The following is a 16907-nucleotide window of genomic DNA, read 5'->3' on the forward strand; positions in this document are numbered from 1 at the left end:
AGCACTGGCACAGGTTGCCCAGGGAGATTGTGAAGTCTCCATCCTTGCAGAGGTTCAAAAGCCATCTGGCCATGGTCTCAGACAACCTGCTTTACTTGACCTTGCTGAAGTAGTAGGGTTGGACAGGACAGTCTCCAGAGATCCCTTCCAACCTCAACCACTCTGTGATTCTGTGTTGTCCTTAATGGAGAAGTTGATTCAGTCTTCTTCTTTGTAGAATACTAATCTTGTGGAATATGGCCTCTGTCAATTCTATTGTCTAGATATATTCCTCCAAGTGAATCCTTCACTTGTTTGGTTTTGTTTTACTCTGTGTGTGTGTTTGGTTTTGTTTTTTATTGAACAGTCATGAGTACCTTAAAGATAATCAAACTCTAAAGCTATTTGGTTTTAATATCATATTGGTAGGAAGGAGATTTAGTGGAAAAAAGAAGTGATTTCTTCCCTCCAGTCAGAGGAGATAGAACTGCTGCCTTATTTCGCCTTTTTGGGGCTGATGAAGTAAAATCACCCTAGCAAATAACTTGTGTAGTCAAAGCTGCCAGCTGGAATAGCTTCAGAGGATCTGGGGTTGTTGGTTTAGGACTGCTATTTGCACTTTCAGTTGTTTTAATCTTATTATATATTTGTCGAGGGATTAGAATAAGCGAGTTCCTGTCTTCACTTTTACAGCACTGTGCTGCTCCACAAGGCATTCCACCTCTTTAATGCCTGTCACCTTATTAAAAAACTACAGGAAAAATTAACCTGAGCTAATACAGAACATGGAAGGATGCCAGTTTGATCGTGGTCAGAACAGAGCTGCAGAATACAAATGTGCACTCAAAAATATGATCAGTTTGGAGCTCTTAGTGTGGTGGGGCCCTTTACCATTGTCATGTCATGTTTTATGAAAAAAGGTTTTCTTCACTCAACCTGCTCAAAGAGCATCCAGATGTTTTTGAATAAAATCCCAAACCATCAAGCTGCCACCATTCTATGAATTAATAGTTCATCACCAAGCGTTTCTCTTCTGTTTTGTTCATATTCTCATCTAGGATATGGGGCAAATGTGGGTAATGCAGGTAATTGAGGCTCCTGGAAAACTTGTAAAACCGACAGTATTGGATTAAACTGGATTAGGGGGAGAAAAAAAAGAAACATAGTGGCTGCCCAAAACATTTAAAAAGCCAGAGATGACTTTAAATGCCCCTACTCCCTCCTAACTGTTTCTGTAGAACAGAGATCATGTTAGAACAGAAGTAGCAGAAGGATGGAGTTACAATAGCTATGATTTTGCTGTAGCTTTTTCCCTCCTGAAAACACGGACACATTTTTTCTCCTTTGTAAAAAAATACATTGGCTCTAAATTAATCACAGTCTTGGCATAAGTGTTTTATTCTATGCATAAGTGTGAAGTCTGGAAAATCCCTGTAATTTGTGGCCATTTCAAACACATTAACAATCTCAAACAAATGTAGGTTGCATTATCTCATAACTTATTACATCTCTGTACCCAGGGTTTCCAGTCACCTCAAAGGTAGCAGAATTATTCTATTTATCAGCCATAATGCTGTATATTTAGAATGTTCCTAGTCTATATTTGGCTATTGCTAATGCTCAAGCCTGGTTTGCTTCCAATAAAGCTGCTAGAATTTTATATATAAAAGTGTTCTGCCTGAAAAACACTTTTTAGTTACTATTATAAATAGTGTTGAGCCACTTAATATCATGCATTTTTAATGTAGTAATAATTCTTCCAAAAGAATTGTTTTTCAAAATACTTTAACAGAGGAAAAATGGACCAGCAGCAGTTACTGTCAACAGTAGCATCTTGTATCCAAAGATCCAATCTAAATTTGCTTCCAGGACCAATTCTATATTGTTTATAGGGGGCTACTTTGCTTAAACCAAAGGATAGGTTAATGTGTCATCTGAAGAGAACTCACACTTCAGTAACAGATGAAAGGAAATTCAACAGTATGAGCAACTTTAAAGTTGTTCTATTTTATTTAATGAAAGCAATTGCAATTGGTGGCCTTGGAGCCATAGACTTCTGTATTTTCAGCTCTGTCCACTACTGAATGAATGAAACCTTTCCAGCATTTTAGGCTGTGTTCATACCATTACCTACTCCAAAAATGGTCTGATGCATAGAAACCCTGTCACCACAGAAACCCTCAAGTCCCTCAGGGTGATGATAGGTGTGAATTACCTGTGATAGGTGGGGATTACCTCCTAGACAAGTTTGACTGAACATTTTGGTCATTTCTCAGACTGAGGGTAGTGGAAAACAGTCTTTTTGCCTATAATGAAAGTATCACAGAAATGTGTTGTAGAATGGCCTGGTTGGGAGGGGCCTTAAAAGATCATCCAGTGTGAACCCTTCTGCCCTTGGCAGGGGCACCTTCCACTACCCCAGGTTGCTCCAACCTGGCCTTGGATGCTCCCAGGGATGGGGCAACCACAGCTTCTCTGGGCAACCTGTGCCAGGGCTGCATCACCCTCACAGGGAAGAATTTCTTCCTAATATTCCATCTAGCCCTGCCCTCTGTCATTGGGAAGCCATTCCCCCTTGTTCTATAACTCCATACTCTTGCAAATAGGCTCTTCATCTTCCTTTTAGACTCCCTTCAGGTACTGGAAGGCCACAGTGAGGTCACCCTGAAGCTTCTCTTCTCCAGGTTGAACAATCCCAATTCTCTCAGACTTTCCTCATAGGAGAGGTGCTCCATCCCTCTGAGCAACTTGGTGGCCTCCTCTGGACTCACTCCAACAGGTCCTTGACCTTTCTCTGCTGGGGACCAAAGGGCTGGAGGCAGCTCTGCAGGTGGGGTCTCACCAGAGCTGAGAAGAGAGGCAGAATCCCCTCCTCTGACCTGCTGCCCACGCTGCTTTTGATGTGGAAGGTGTCTGATCTTTCCTTTAAATATCTTGCTGAAGTTTTGGAAAAAGGGCTTGGTATTTGTTGCAGAGTGGTCTTTATATCATGCTTGATAGCCGTTAAGAGCTGCTAAGGTTGGCTGAGTTGCAAGCTTTTGAGAAATTATTGTTCACTCTACTTGGTAGATAATCACAAGAGCTGGAGAGCTCAGTTCCCTCTGAGTCCTGCCAGCAGAGAGCCCTGATCCAGCCAAGAGCTGGCAGGACCTTCTGGTAATTGCAGTTGTATGATTGTGGCCCAGACCAAAATTGAGGCTGGGGCTGGAACTGAGGACAGAGGATTGGGAGGAAAAAAAAAAGCAACAAATGAACACAGTGCCTGGTCTTGGACCAGGGTGCAAGGAAGAGGAGGGTCCCTAATTTCAGCACAGAAGGTTTAGAAATGTGTCCTATACGTGGGTGGCATTGAAGGCAGCACCTTGTCTGTGGCAGCTTGTTTCACAGTGCCACTAAAAACATATTCGAGGAGTGTAAGAAACTAAGAGAAGTGAACAAATAAGTATCAAAGATGAGCATAAATAGACAGCTTAACTAATTGCATGATGCAACAATACAGCAATTAAACAGAAGTAACACAATGGAAGATAATAGATAAAATATTTGATACCTCAGCAATCTAATAGCTTCTTTCTTCTCCTACTTTTACCTGGAGTAAAGATGCTTTGTTTCAGAGAGACTCTAGCAAGGCTGAAGATTGTACAGGCTTTTGTATTGCAGCAGTATTTAAAAAGCCCAGAAAATAACTCATCAGTGTTAAAATTTGGCAGTGTTCCCATTGTGGGTGAATTTAAGTGCCAGAATTCTTGAATGAAGGACTAAAGGAGAACTGAAAGTCTCTGGTGAAAATACTATGTCAAGATTGCTCCCAGTGTTTGTACAGCAGAAAGGTAACTATGGTGTTCATGGTTGAAGGATCAGGTGCCCAAATGAAAGCAATATGGATTGGTTTGCACCTCCCTGTCTTTCAAAACCTCTTTTTCTCTCTGTTTTTATTTTGTCCTCACCAATGCTTGTCCCTTTTTCCTTACCTTCTCTTGAGGTCCAGTTCCTATTCTCAGAAATGTTTTCAGATTTCACTCTGATTTAAAATACATAAACCCCTGAGAGAGGGACCAGACCCAGTCTCTTGTTTTCACTGAACCAGCATGCAGAAACTCACTGCTTTTTGTGTTCTTATAAACCTGGACTTTGCTGGCTGAAGACTGGCTCTGTTTCCAGAGAAATGCCTCCCCTGACCACTGTGGTAGTGGCTTGGGGGGATATGTCCTTCTCAGGGAACTGGATTTGAAGGCCTCTAAACTTTGTCTTTAACCACTGCTCAGTGTGATAAAGAAACCCAGGAGGTACACTGGTGTTGCTGGACATTACTTTAGTTTTTTTTTCCTAACCATGTGGCCAGTAATAGTTTGTACTCCAAATGTGCAATCCTAAAATCTGTCCCCAAAGAGCTCACTTTGCGAGGAATTTCAAATGCAAAGAATCATGCTGAGACACTGCAGGTTTATCTGGTTGTGGAGGACAATGTTTTGATTAGTACAAGGAGAGGGGATTGATTTCAGTGGGTACATTTGATATCATCCTCCCTGCTTATCACTCAGAGTCTCACATGTCCTGCTGTGGTTTCTCTGTTCAACGACTGAAGAAATACGCTGAGCTCAGCTGAGTTGTTAAAAGCTGGAAGCCTGGTGTCATTTGAGGTGTACCAGGGCTAGCAGATGTGTTCTCTAAGGCTGGGAGATCTGTGCCTTTCTGGAAGGAGCAGCTGAGCACCAGGCAGGATACCCTGTCCTCTGCATCCCACAGCCACTGCCTGCTGATGCAGGAAGAGGTACAAACAGTGTGGGTTTCCCTCAGCACACAAAAATGTTTGGTTTTGCCACGTGTATGATCCATGCAAAATGCATAAGGTAGTTCTGCATTAGTACTACAGCACTAACTCATGCTAAACACCGGGTATAGTCCAGCTTTTAAAGGAATATCTCATTAGGTCCATCACGCTGATCTATTCAGTAACAACTCCTGTGCTCAAGGAAACAAATATTGAACTCTTACTAAATTCAAACCATAAATATTTCATGTCACTGAGGTTTTAAGAATTCCAAAGGGAAGTTTGAAAACAGATTTGCTTAATATTTACTTAAAAATCCCCGAACACTTCTCTCCCTTCAGCACCTAGTGCAAATAATAAATTATACACGTGCATATGTACCTTATTGCTTGAGACTACCCAAGTATCCTTTCCAGTAGTGCTTTAAACCCTGCCGTGGCCATTTGAGCCCAGATATTGCTGACATTGTATGAACCAATTAAGATACTTGCCAAAAATCATGAAGTCCCTGATGTAACAGTGAGCAGAACCCAGCTCCACTGACTTCCTGCTTTTATGGCATGAGATCAACTGCTTCTGTCTCCGTCTCGCTTTTGTCTTGTCCTGATTTCTAAAGCCCCAGTTTAGCTCCAGGGTACTTTTTTTCCCCTTCTTGATACTGCATGAGTGCCACTGCTTCTCAGGCCTTCCTCTGGGCTTCTGATCATAATCTGCCCCACCTCATACATTGCATTTCCCTTTTTCTTTGCTTCCCCTTCCAAGTACTCTCAGATGCCGTAGATCAGAGGTGAGCTTGTTGCACTGGTGAATCTGACAGAGCTACCAGAGCAGTGTTGAAGCTGGGCATACAGGTCCTGAACTGGACAGCTGTGATCAGTGGCTTTCCATCATCATCTTAATACCTTGGCCACTGTTTCACCCCGAGGTGTGCCTGTCAGCCTGTACAACACAGGACATTTTTCATGCCATGCTGCCAAATCCTTTTTAATACTGTGTGTGACATGACAGTTCTTGTATTTCCTAAAGTCTGTTCAGCACTGCCTCATTCTCTGCTGCTGTACCCATCCAGGGAATGAGTTGAGAGATGTTGCTGACTGCTCCCATCTCATCTCCCTCCTGCTCTGCTCCTTGCAACCCCTCCAGCTGCCTGGAGCTAGTCCTGTTCTCCAGCAGCAATAACAGCAGTGAGTGCTAGAGCCTGAGGAGCCATGAAGAAGGATGCAGGAGCTGCTGCTGCTGTCTGTATGTAGATAGGGAGGTGGACTTGGAGCAGAGACCTCATACAGCAGTGCCTCATCCCTTTCTTAAAGTCTCTCTGGGTTGTAAAAACCATTATTGCTTTTCCTTCTCTGGACCCCTCCAGGCAGTGTTGTCTGTGTTTTTGTTTTAACTTGGTTGCTCACAGCATCTTATGGCTATTGCAATCTCCACCTTTCAGACTGAACTCTTACTCCTCTCAGGGTCTGACCTTGTGTGCAAATTCAGTCTTGCAAAGAAGAATCTGGAATTATTATGTAGGAAATCAGGATTACAGAAGAGTGTGTAAGATCTTGTGGCAGGGAAAATGATTTTCTTCTGCAAAATCTCTGAAGTTTCCCACTCTCACTTATTTTCTTGCTAGATTTTGTACACTCACATGCACAAACTCCCAAGCATCAGTGCCTGATGGTCACTAGTGACCAGGATCACTTGTGTGCAATGCTTTGGGCCAAGGGACATTGGCTGTCATGGCTCACAGGCCCATTCAGTTGTGACAAGAGGCTGATCTGGGACTTGTCATTGATCCCCATTAGCCATGGGTGCTGTTTGGGATCTTTTGTATCATTGTTTCATTTCACCTTTTATAGTCTTCAGTAAAATTCTTTAATTTCACAGTTCCCTTCTATTCCCCACTGTGCATCTTATGGCTCCAGTTTTCTTCTCCATCTTCTTGACACTTTATTTTAGGTTATTTCCCTTCTCTTCATTCATATGGACTAAAACCTCATATAGGGTCCTCTGTAGCAATTAATGCATTATTTTCCTGTTATTCCTTATTTGTACTTTCTTTGTGTGTTTGCACATATGCACACACTTAGAGTCATACTGCCTTTATACTGATCCTAAATATATATTTTTTTTGCAAATCTCTGCATGCAAAAGGAAAGAAAGTAAATGGGTGCAAGTCAAATACCATGGATTACAGAGAGGAAAAATTCAGGTTAGTTACATGTAATGAACTCAAACTATTGATAAAGTGTTCACAAGAAAATGAGGAAGATAAATTGTTGCTGGGGCTTCTTTTGCATAGAATTATTATCAGATTATTTTGGTACATTATCAGGTACTACTTGGAAGCGTACAGTTGGAATCCAATTCTCTGTGCTGTTCTGATAACCTTGTTAAATATGACTGAGATTGTAAAGTACAGTAAAGGACATAAAGTGGCTGGAATGTAGATTCTAAGTCAACAGAGAGAAAACCCCGAAGTTTTGTGTGTCTGTTAGGGTTGGGAGCAAGGAGGGTGTGGAATCCCACTGTGTGCCAGCACCCTGCAGAGAAACACAAATAGAAACCAAAATCATTTAGCAGAGAGTGTAAGTCAGGGTCAAATGCTGCTCCTGGTTCTGCTGAGTAAGGAAATCAATGGGACATGTCCTGAGGTCAGATAATATCAGCAGAATCTGCAGTATTAACATTTTGCCCATCATATACGTGACTATAGGTTATAAATAGTCCAAGAACAGCACAGTTTGGGCAGAAGGATTTTTGTAATAGGATTTGAAGTAAAAATCTTCTAAGCTCAGAAATGCCTGATGAGAATTAACAAACAAAATGAAATATTTTCCTGCCCTACTTTCCTTGCTTAGCCATTCCTGTGCAGACACATGAAATACAGAAAGCTGTGGAGCAGAATACTGGTCTTATTAAAAAATCCTCACATATTCAGTATGTTTTATGGGGTCTGTGCTCCAATCCCCTCCTGCCTCCTTTATGGCTCTCAGCTGCTCTTTAAAATAGTTGAAGGAGTTTAATTTTCTATGTGCCTGCATGAGATTTGGCAGGTGTATCAGAACTGTAGGCAAAGACCTGCAACTGGAAGTGGAACTGCAAGGGGGGTAAGAGTAGAAGGTTCTTAGGTATTTGCCCATGTTGCTCAGCAAAGCCTTTCCCATTTGTGCTAAAATCTGCCTGGATTCTGTGATGGAGATTTTCCTCAAGAGGGCTAAAGAGGGGAAGAGGAGACTGAGGGCAAACCTCACAGGCAGTCTACAATTTCTTCATGGGGGACAGGCACTGCTCTCTGCTCTCTGGTGACCAGTGACAGGAGGGGAGGTTTAGGAAAAGGTTCTTCACAGAGGGAGTGGTTGGGCACTGAACAGGCTCCCCAGGGAATGGTCATGGCACCAAACCTGCCAGAATTCAAGGAGTGTTTGGACAGAGCTCTTAGGCACAGGGTGGGATTATTGGGGTGTCCTGTTCAGGGTCAGGAGTTAGACTTCAGTGATCCTTACGGGTCCCTTCCAGCTCAGGATATTCCATGATTCTATTTGTCCTTGGGGTCAAGTTTCTTCCTTCCCCCCATATAGAGAATTGCAAATCTAAACGGTGACTAATGCTGAGCCTCCCATAAAAGGCTGGAACCAGACATGCAGAGGTTCACTCCACGCCGTATCTGGCTTGTCTGTCATGGCAGGCGTGGTGAGTACACCCTATACCCAACCTGTGTTTGTGCTGGTGAACTCCAGAAGTCCAGAGCACCACCTTCATTGTTCCTTTGGTTGCTCATCCATTCTACAGCAAGAAATTTCCATGATACATAGGCAGATCTCCCTTTTCTGACTTGGTGGTGGCTGAGCCTCTGGCTGCAGAAAGCTTGGGACTTTTGTCTGACTGCACCAGCCAGGGATAGAGGTCATGATTTGCTTCACTTCTATGGTTTAAAAAGCATAGCTGTAATGATTTAATTTCCTGGCAAAGTTGACATTGACTTTGTCCAACATCAAGAAAAGAGCAATCAAGCAGTTAATTCTAAAATATAACCTTGAAAGGGAAAGTCATCACTACACTTTTAAGTCTGATTAAGTAGAACTTGTTCTATTAATTTGAGAAATTTAGGGCAGCTCTGTATTACTCCGTATAAGAGCATTTTGGGTCTGATTTTAGATTGAGAAAATCTGTCCATCACTTCTGTGCTGCTTTACATACTTAACTTCAGGAGCAAGTTGTAGCTTGGCGCTGTGTAAGAATATCTTGGTGGTTTGAAACAGAGCCTTGTAGTTCAGAGCTAACCTCCCATACAGCTTTGGAGTAGAGATGTGGAGAGAGTAGGAAGAAATTCTTCCCTGTGAGGGTGGTGAGGCTCTGGCACAGGTTGCCCAGAGAAGCTGTGACTGCCTCATCCCTGGAAGTGTCTAAGGCTGGGTTGGACGGGGCTTGAAGCAACCTGGGCTAGTGGAAGGTGGCAGGGGCTAGAATGAGATGGAGCTTTAAAGCCACTTCCAACCCAAACCATTCTAAGAGTCACAGAGAAAGAAAGGACAGAACTGTGACTCAGCTGCTGGAAAAAATTTTGAGCAACAAGAACATAGCTTAGGTGTATCCACTGCATGATCCAAGCATCTTCCAGTTGTGCATCTTAGATTTCTACCTGTGTCTTGGGCTGCCTGGAGTGGCTGCAGTGAATGTATATTGGAAGGCATTCCTGTCTAGGGAATATGCACAAAACCCTTAAGTCACATTTAAATTGTCCCAAGGGACTGAAGTTGCAGGTAGGTCTGCTTTGGTGAGAGAATGCACCTGATATTACAGCCCGGTCATATGTTAATAGGTTAATGCCTGCTTCAACTGGTGTTTTGAAAATACCAGGAAGCAGAGTGGTAGCAGGTGTAAGACTAGTGACTCTGGGCTGGGTGCTCTCTCCCTCTCTCAGTGAAAGGTCTGCAACATTTTAGAAGAAGTGTTGAGGATGGATTAGGCAGGCTTGTAAAAGGAAGTTGCAGGGAAAGTATCTGTGAATAACAAAAGCATGAGTTAACCATTTGGTACAAGGGGTAATCCTGTTACTACCTTAGCAGGGCAGCTGCTGAGGAAAGGGGATTTTCACATCGTTGTTTTGTGTCTCTGAACTGAATATGATTGCCCAAATACAGGGCTCAATAAATTAAGCATTGAAATCAAAACTTAAAATACGCTTCTATGACTTAAGTTTATCATTCTGTGGCTTGATGTACTTTCATGGATTAGGAGAATTCATGGAGATGCTATTAGGAAATGCAACAAACCTGGAAAAGTCATTAGTGAGCAGAAGAGCGAGAAAGAAAAGTGCAAATGAAGGAGGAGAGAACCTCAACCTCCCAAAAAGCAAAATCTGATCCAGCACAAGGCGTGCAGCTTACAGTTAGGGCTTTGACAGTCAATACTTCTAATGGCCTCAAAGACAAACTCAGGTCATCAGTAAAATTGTGATTTCAAACCTACAGGATTGCCAGTTCCTTGTTAGATCCAGGCAGATTCAGGTTGAGGTTGTTAACTTCTAAGAGACACTTAGGAGTAAGCAGGGAGGATAAACAAAGCTAAGAGAGGTAACTCAGCATGTGTTTGCAAGAGAGGGAATCCACAGTACTTGGGTACTTGTGTACTTTAATAATACAAACCTGATCTCTTTTCTCTATTGAACAGAGGCATGGGCAGGCTCTAAAGAACATGCCTTTGGTCTTTCTCAGCAGTGAAGAAGGTGACTGTTCCTCATATTACTCCTTGCCTGTACTTTTGATTCTTGCCCTCTATTTTTATACCTAGGTCTCCATTTCCATTGGTTCTGTGCCACTGTTTGGTGCTTAGCTTCCTACTTTATCTGAATTGTGTAGACAAAAATGAAGGGAAAAGGAGCTATCAGCATACCTTATCAGCATCATTTTGGAACAGAGTGTATTTCTTGTACAGCCACAAGGACAAATGCAAAGCTCCTAGGAGGCTGAGGGGAGAGAAATGTGGAAAAGCAACAGAAAGGGAGAAAGTGAGTGGACATCCTGTGGCTTATGATGAAGGCACATCTTAGGGAATTGAGCACAGCAGTTAGAACTCCTTAAAGCAGAAAACTAAATTGAGTCTTCAGTTTCCAGGCAATTGTCTACTCGTTTATGATTTCATATGTACATATTCAGTTAAACATTCAGATAATTTCAGGAGGGTCAGAGTTACCTTGTAACCTTATCCCAGTTCTCAGACTCTAAAGAGGGGCATGAAACACATGGGAATATAAGTATGGAGTAAGGCAGTAGCCAGAGCTGAGAAACAAATTAGATTATAATCACCTGTTTGCCTCCAGTGTGTCTCATGACCAGTTCACTGAGCTGAAATTTAGTGGTGATTGCTTGAGCTGGAGAATCACAGCCTGCATGGAAGAGTGGTAAAGACTGTGTCCCTGAAGAGAGACAATGGTGATGAAGGAAAACACACCAACAAAAACCTTCAAGAAAGTACTTGGCAGTAAAATACCACTTACAGGCTTGGTGGTGACTTTGGAAAGGTGAAAGTTATTTTGTTGGTGTCTAAGTTGTTAATGTCCTTCCATTCAGAATGTGACATTATGTGCAATAAATTACAAAAGCATTTTTAAGTCATCAGAAAAATATAGCAGAAGACAGAATGAGTCAGACATATCAATCCTTAAAATTTAGACTAGAAGTGAGAAATAATTGAATGTACTCTGGCGATCAGGAGAAGAAAATAATTTTTTTCTGTGTATCTTTGTGGTTTATCTCAATTGAAATTTATAACACCAATCCCTCTCCATACCCATCTCCAATTTCTTTACATGCCATTTTCTAGAACAAGCAAGTGCATTACTGCAAAGAAATTGTGACCTAAATACAAACAGGATTTTTCCTGGCTGTTTAGCAGCCTTGGTTCCCATAACAGCAATGTTTTAAATAGCTTGGCTTCAGATGCTTGTGATACAAAAAGAAGTTCTCACCAGTTAGATTCCTACCAATGGGAAAATGGATTTAAGGAAAGACACGAAAGAACAGAGCCAATCCAACTGAGCAATTTGGCACAGAACCTGTCTATTTCAAACATGGGAGAGGCAGGTTCCAAATGAAAAGATGACTGGTCAACAAATAATTCAAGTGTGGAAGATGACTGGGACATAGGAGCAAAGAAGTTGGGTATAGAAATAAGTAGTTCACATTCCCTCAGGGAGGCGTTTTGCAGCATTTTTAGGAAAAGTGGGAATCCCACATCCCCAAGAAATTCCATACAGAAGGCAGACCATAGCCTGCCTTTATGTTGCCATATCTCTAGGCAGTATCTTCCTGCTCAGATAGTCCTTGAGGCATGGGAATTCACCAGAAAACACCCTGTACAGTCTCCTTCAGAGAACAGTGGAGGGGGGACCTCACTGAAGTAAGCAGGGTTGCAGAAGATTGCAGGAATCCTGAGAGCATGAAGTGAAAGATGGGGTTGAACTGAAGAAGTAGTGTGAGCCCCCCCTTAAAATACCAAAATATCTTTTTTCCATAGACCTCATAAATACCCATGGACTAGAAGATGGTGCTACTCGCCCACATCACAGGAAAAAACTGTGTATAAGAAACTGCACAAACTCATCATTCCCTTACAATTTATTGGTATTGTTTTCCACTTCGGTTGATGTAATCTGGCCTAGGACTGATGCATGTTCCTTTCTCTGGACTTGATTTAATTCTAAGTAAGGCAGACAAATTGCAGGCACCAAATACAAGCAGGCACATAGAGGAAATCTAGTTTTTTCTAGGGAATGACACCACTTACCTGTTTGTTAATGTCTAAACTATGGATTTTGTGGACTTGTCTCCATATTTTCTGCACACAGTTTTATCAGTAGGCTGAAACGGTGTTGTTTTTTTATACAGGATTCAAGCAAACTCATTGCTACTAAAATTCTGTGCAGAAACCTGAAGTCCAGTGCTTGGAACTGGTGTCTTCCCACCAGTTTAGAAAGGAGTTACATCATGACACTGAGTCATTGAATCTAATGTTTGAGGGATATGAGTTACTGAAAGTGAAATTATTTACAAAGAAGTGAAATGTCTTTTCAGATGTCAAAACACCTTGGAGTTCTTCAGTTTACATGTTGTACTTTCACATCTTTCTTGTTTCTGGTACGTCTTTCTCTCTTTTTTTGCTGTATGAGACTCAGAAATAGCCAGAGGAGGGACTTTGCATAGTGTTCTGCAATTAAGCAAATTGAACATAAATTTATTGCTGCCCAAGCAAGTTTATGAGATCCTTGTCACAACTTTATAGAAAAAAATTGCTTGTATAAGTGTGATTTGAAGTGGATGAACTTTTCAAGGGCCTAAATATGTACAGAACTGTATCTGTATATAATTGTATCATTACCAAGAGAAAAATCTGCACAGACATGTTTCTGTGGCACTGCATCAGGCTGCTGCTAATTCAGACATATCTATATGTAGAACTGCTTCAAGGAAGACTTGCAGAGAAATGTGAGGATTTTCCATACTAAAATAGTTCTATTACTATGGCTGCTGGTGTAGATACGTATCAATGTATAACTATCTTGAAATATACTTGATTTTCTTGCGCAGGACTTGATAAAATCAGTATTCTTTGCTTCACCTGTATGTTTGTACTTGTACCATTTAATTTAGCCAAGCTAATTAAAGCAGTGCAGTTTTTGTATGTCAGCAAATACCAGAGGCCTGTGTATATAGACACTGTACAGGCAGTATCCAATCACTCCAGGGGTTATCAGGTTTATCAGCTGTTTTTGCTGCAGGGATGAATTCTGATTCTCTTGCTTGTGTGCATTGTTCTGAACTCAATGGGCACATTTTTCTTTGGTGAGATTTGAAGGTGTTTCAAAATTTAAATGCTTAGGTGAAATTTCAAGAAATTACTGAAAAGGAAAACTCTGGAAAAAAGAAAACTAGGAAGCCCCTAAGCCTTGATTCAATTGAAACTGAAATTACATTTTTCTGTGTTTCAATTTTTGTCTATTACTAGAAAAATCAATATTACTACAGACCAGATCCTGAAGTGTTTTCTCAATTGAAGTTTTTCCTGAATTAAAAATCATGGTCTGCAGGACTGACTCAGCATTAACACTGAAGCTGATAGAAATAACTAAAATTATTATGACCATTGATGAATTTTATATAGATTTTAAAGGACTAGGGGAACATTTAATCAGAACAGAACACATTTTGGTATATCACTTATCCACTCTGTAGTCAGCATTAACTTCATAAAGCAAGCATTTTTGAGGAAGACTGTGACATTTGTGCAATGTTACTGTAATTAAGCCAAGCTATAGTATCAATTTATACAATGATTATCAGAGTAATAATTATTTAAGTTTATAAAACCTAAAAAAAGGAAATAAACCAGAGAATCCTAGATCTTAAAATTCTGGAAACAGGAGAAAAATTTTCTTAAGAACCTGAGGTTTAGTGACATCTTTGATGGGAATGAAAATATTATGGAACATGTGTGTATCGTCTCTGTTGGGTTTTATGTTCCGTGGTGTTTTACAAAACTTTGGCTGTGCAGAGTCTTAGCTGCCCACTGAGACACGGGGTGTGAGGAAAGATGAACTGAGGTCATGTGTAAATAGTGAGGTGGGTGAGGGTTTGAGGGGTCATCAGCCCTTCCTTGTTGAAATACACTAGAGCAGAGCCTGAATGTCCATCACTAGTAACTCACTGAGGTCCAGAAACAGTGTGAAATCTTCCTTGCTTGTATTAAACCCCCTGGATGTGTGATCAGTGAGTTTCATTCAAACACTGGGTAAAATCAACTTGTGGCTAGAAAGCTCTTGCCTACAGAGACGTGTTTTATTCTCCCACCACCTCCTACCCATGGGCATATTCCATTTCCTGGAGAGTCTTCATTAACATCTTCTTTAAGGCAGGGCCTTAGATGTTGCCAGTGTTGCTGGGGCTTTTGGCCTTTTACTGTTGTTTTGTAGGTTTGTTAGAGAACTTTGTGGGTGTACACCTGGAGGTGTGGGGCAGAGGTGATCTGTGGACTGTCTGGGTGAAATCACTGTGTGATTATTTGGAAAACTGAGGGTGTCTCTCTTCAGGTTTCTGTCTTACATGTTGGCTGCAAGTTGCTTTGACACATGGCTGTACAGTCCAAGTATGTTAGTGCTGCTGTAACTTTTATTTTTATTGCATTCAGCAGGGTATTGGGTTCTTTGATGGGTGGGGTTTTCATTCTTTCTTTTGTTGGTTAGGTTTTCATGGGTTTTTTTGATGTTGGACTTTTTTTGTTTGGTTGGGGTTTTTTTTTGTTTGTTTGTGAGACTGTCAAGGTATTTTGTTCCGTGACTATTGAGATCTTGAAGGTGGGTACCTAGCCAAAAAATTGAAGTTAATTTTTTTCTAAGTGTTTGGCTCCTGGCAACTGGTTGAAATAGGCATTTTTCCAGGTGTTCTAGGCACTTGGCATCTCTATCTGCTCATGTTGGTCTGCACAGACCTACATTTATCCTACTTAAAAATATTAAACAGGGTTGGGTGATTTGACAGCAGTAATTGCAGACACTGGGATACTGGGCATATTAGAATAAATATGAGAACAAATATTTGGGCCACAAAAATGGGTGGAGAATAAAGGAACCACCAGCCACAATGGGGTAATGTTGTCTCTTTTGGTAGAGGTGGCCTCAGATAAAAGCTGATAGATGGTAGTAGTTCTTAGTGGTGCTGAGTCAGAATGAGGGCAGTTGTGCTCCAGGGTTTGTGCATCAGATACATTAGAGCAAAAACTTCAGATATTTATAGTGTTCTCAAAAATCAACCAACATGGTGAGGGGTGCCCAGGCCAACAAAGGGCAATGAAAGAGGTTTTAGCTGAATGTTGGGGTCACCCCCTCCCCTTGATAGACCAGCCCAATCCAGAGAGGATTTTTTTGGATGTTCAAAAAGACTTTGGGGGGAAAGAAAAGGAAAAAACCAACAGGGAAAGAAACACTTGTAGAGAAATAGTTTCTGCATTGGGTAGTAGGTACAACATAGTTGCACAGCTGGAGGACTACAGCCTGTGGTTTGTCTTGTTAAATCTCTCAGCTTTGTGACTCAGGTGGTGTACGAATGAGAGCCTAAGTTTATTATCTTTGCTGGGACTTGTGACATTGGGGAAAAACTCATTGCAGGTGCAGCATCCTCACCCCCACTGCTGAGTTTGTTCAATTTCATGACCGTTTTTTGTCAGTTCTCTGTCACAAGGGTAGAGGAGGAAAAAACTGTAACTGGAAAACAGATCATGTTCCATCTTCTCTGCAGCTGCACCTGATCACCTTGAGCCTGTGTATTGCATTGGATGAGAAACTGAGGCTCACCCTAAATGCTCATAACTCATGGGTGTGACTTGCAGAATTGTCTCAGCCGAGCGGAGGTGGGTGGAAGCAGCGCAGAGGTGCCCACGGAGGCTGGGCAGGGGGATAGTGCTGCAGCAAGAATGAATCTCCGAGGGAGCAGAGGGGCAGGTCTCCAAGAAAGAGGTCGTCAAACCCACTGCAGCAACACACAAACGGCACCAGACCTGGCTGGAAGCCCATTTTGTTCGGAGCTCTGCGCTGATTTAACCCTTTCAAGCGGACGTACTTCAGCGCTGCAGCAGCAGGTCCACAAGTGAATGAATGCAGTTGTCAGCTCCCCCAGCCGCCGCTCCGCGCCCCTAAAGCTTCAGCAGCGAAGCCAGGGCGGAGACAAGGAGCGGCGAGGACGGCACAGCAGCCGCGCCCCTCCAGGCTCCGCGGCCAGAGCCTGCGGCCACGGGCGCCGAGGGTCGCGGAGCTCCGCGGGGCCGCGACACGTGGGCGCGGGCGGGGCGCGGGGGCGGTGCCGCCGTGCCGCTGTTCCCGGCCCAGGTGCTGAACCGGCGCCAGCCGCGGCTTAGCGTCCACCCCCGCCTCCTCCCGCGCAGCAGCTGGAGCAGGAGAAAGCGGATCCGGCAAGTCCCGGTCCCTCCTCCTTCCTCCTCCTCCTCATCCTCCCGAGAGCCGCCGGAGGGAGAGAGGTCGGAGCCGCCGCTTCGCGCAGCCGGCGAGCATGGACCGGGCGGCGGCGGGGCCGGAGGCGGCCGGCGGCTGCTGCTCGCCGCTTGCATGAGGCGGCCGGGCGGCGGCGGGGAGTGAGGCCGGGCCGGGGCCGGTCTCGGC

General features: G+C 42.9%; 1 protein-coding gene across 1 annotated transcript in view; it reads left to right on the forward strand.

Annotated features, from left to right (window-relative positions):
- LOC138118368 (protocadherin alpha-2-like) overlaps positions 1-16907 on the forward strand; it is a 90781-nt gene that overhangs the window by 24798 nt on the left and 49076 nt on the right. The gene's annotated exons all lie outside the window — the stretch shown is intronic.

This window comes from Aphelocoma coerulescens, chromosome 13, assembly GCF_041296385.1.
Source record: "Aphelocoma coerulescens isolate FSJ_1873_10779 chromosome 13, UR_Acoe_1.0, whole genome shotgun sequence".
Lineage (NCBI taxonomy): Eukaryota > Metazoa > Chordata > Aves > Passeriformes > Corvidae > Aphelocoma > Aphelocoma coerulescens.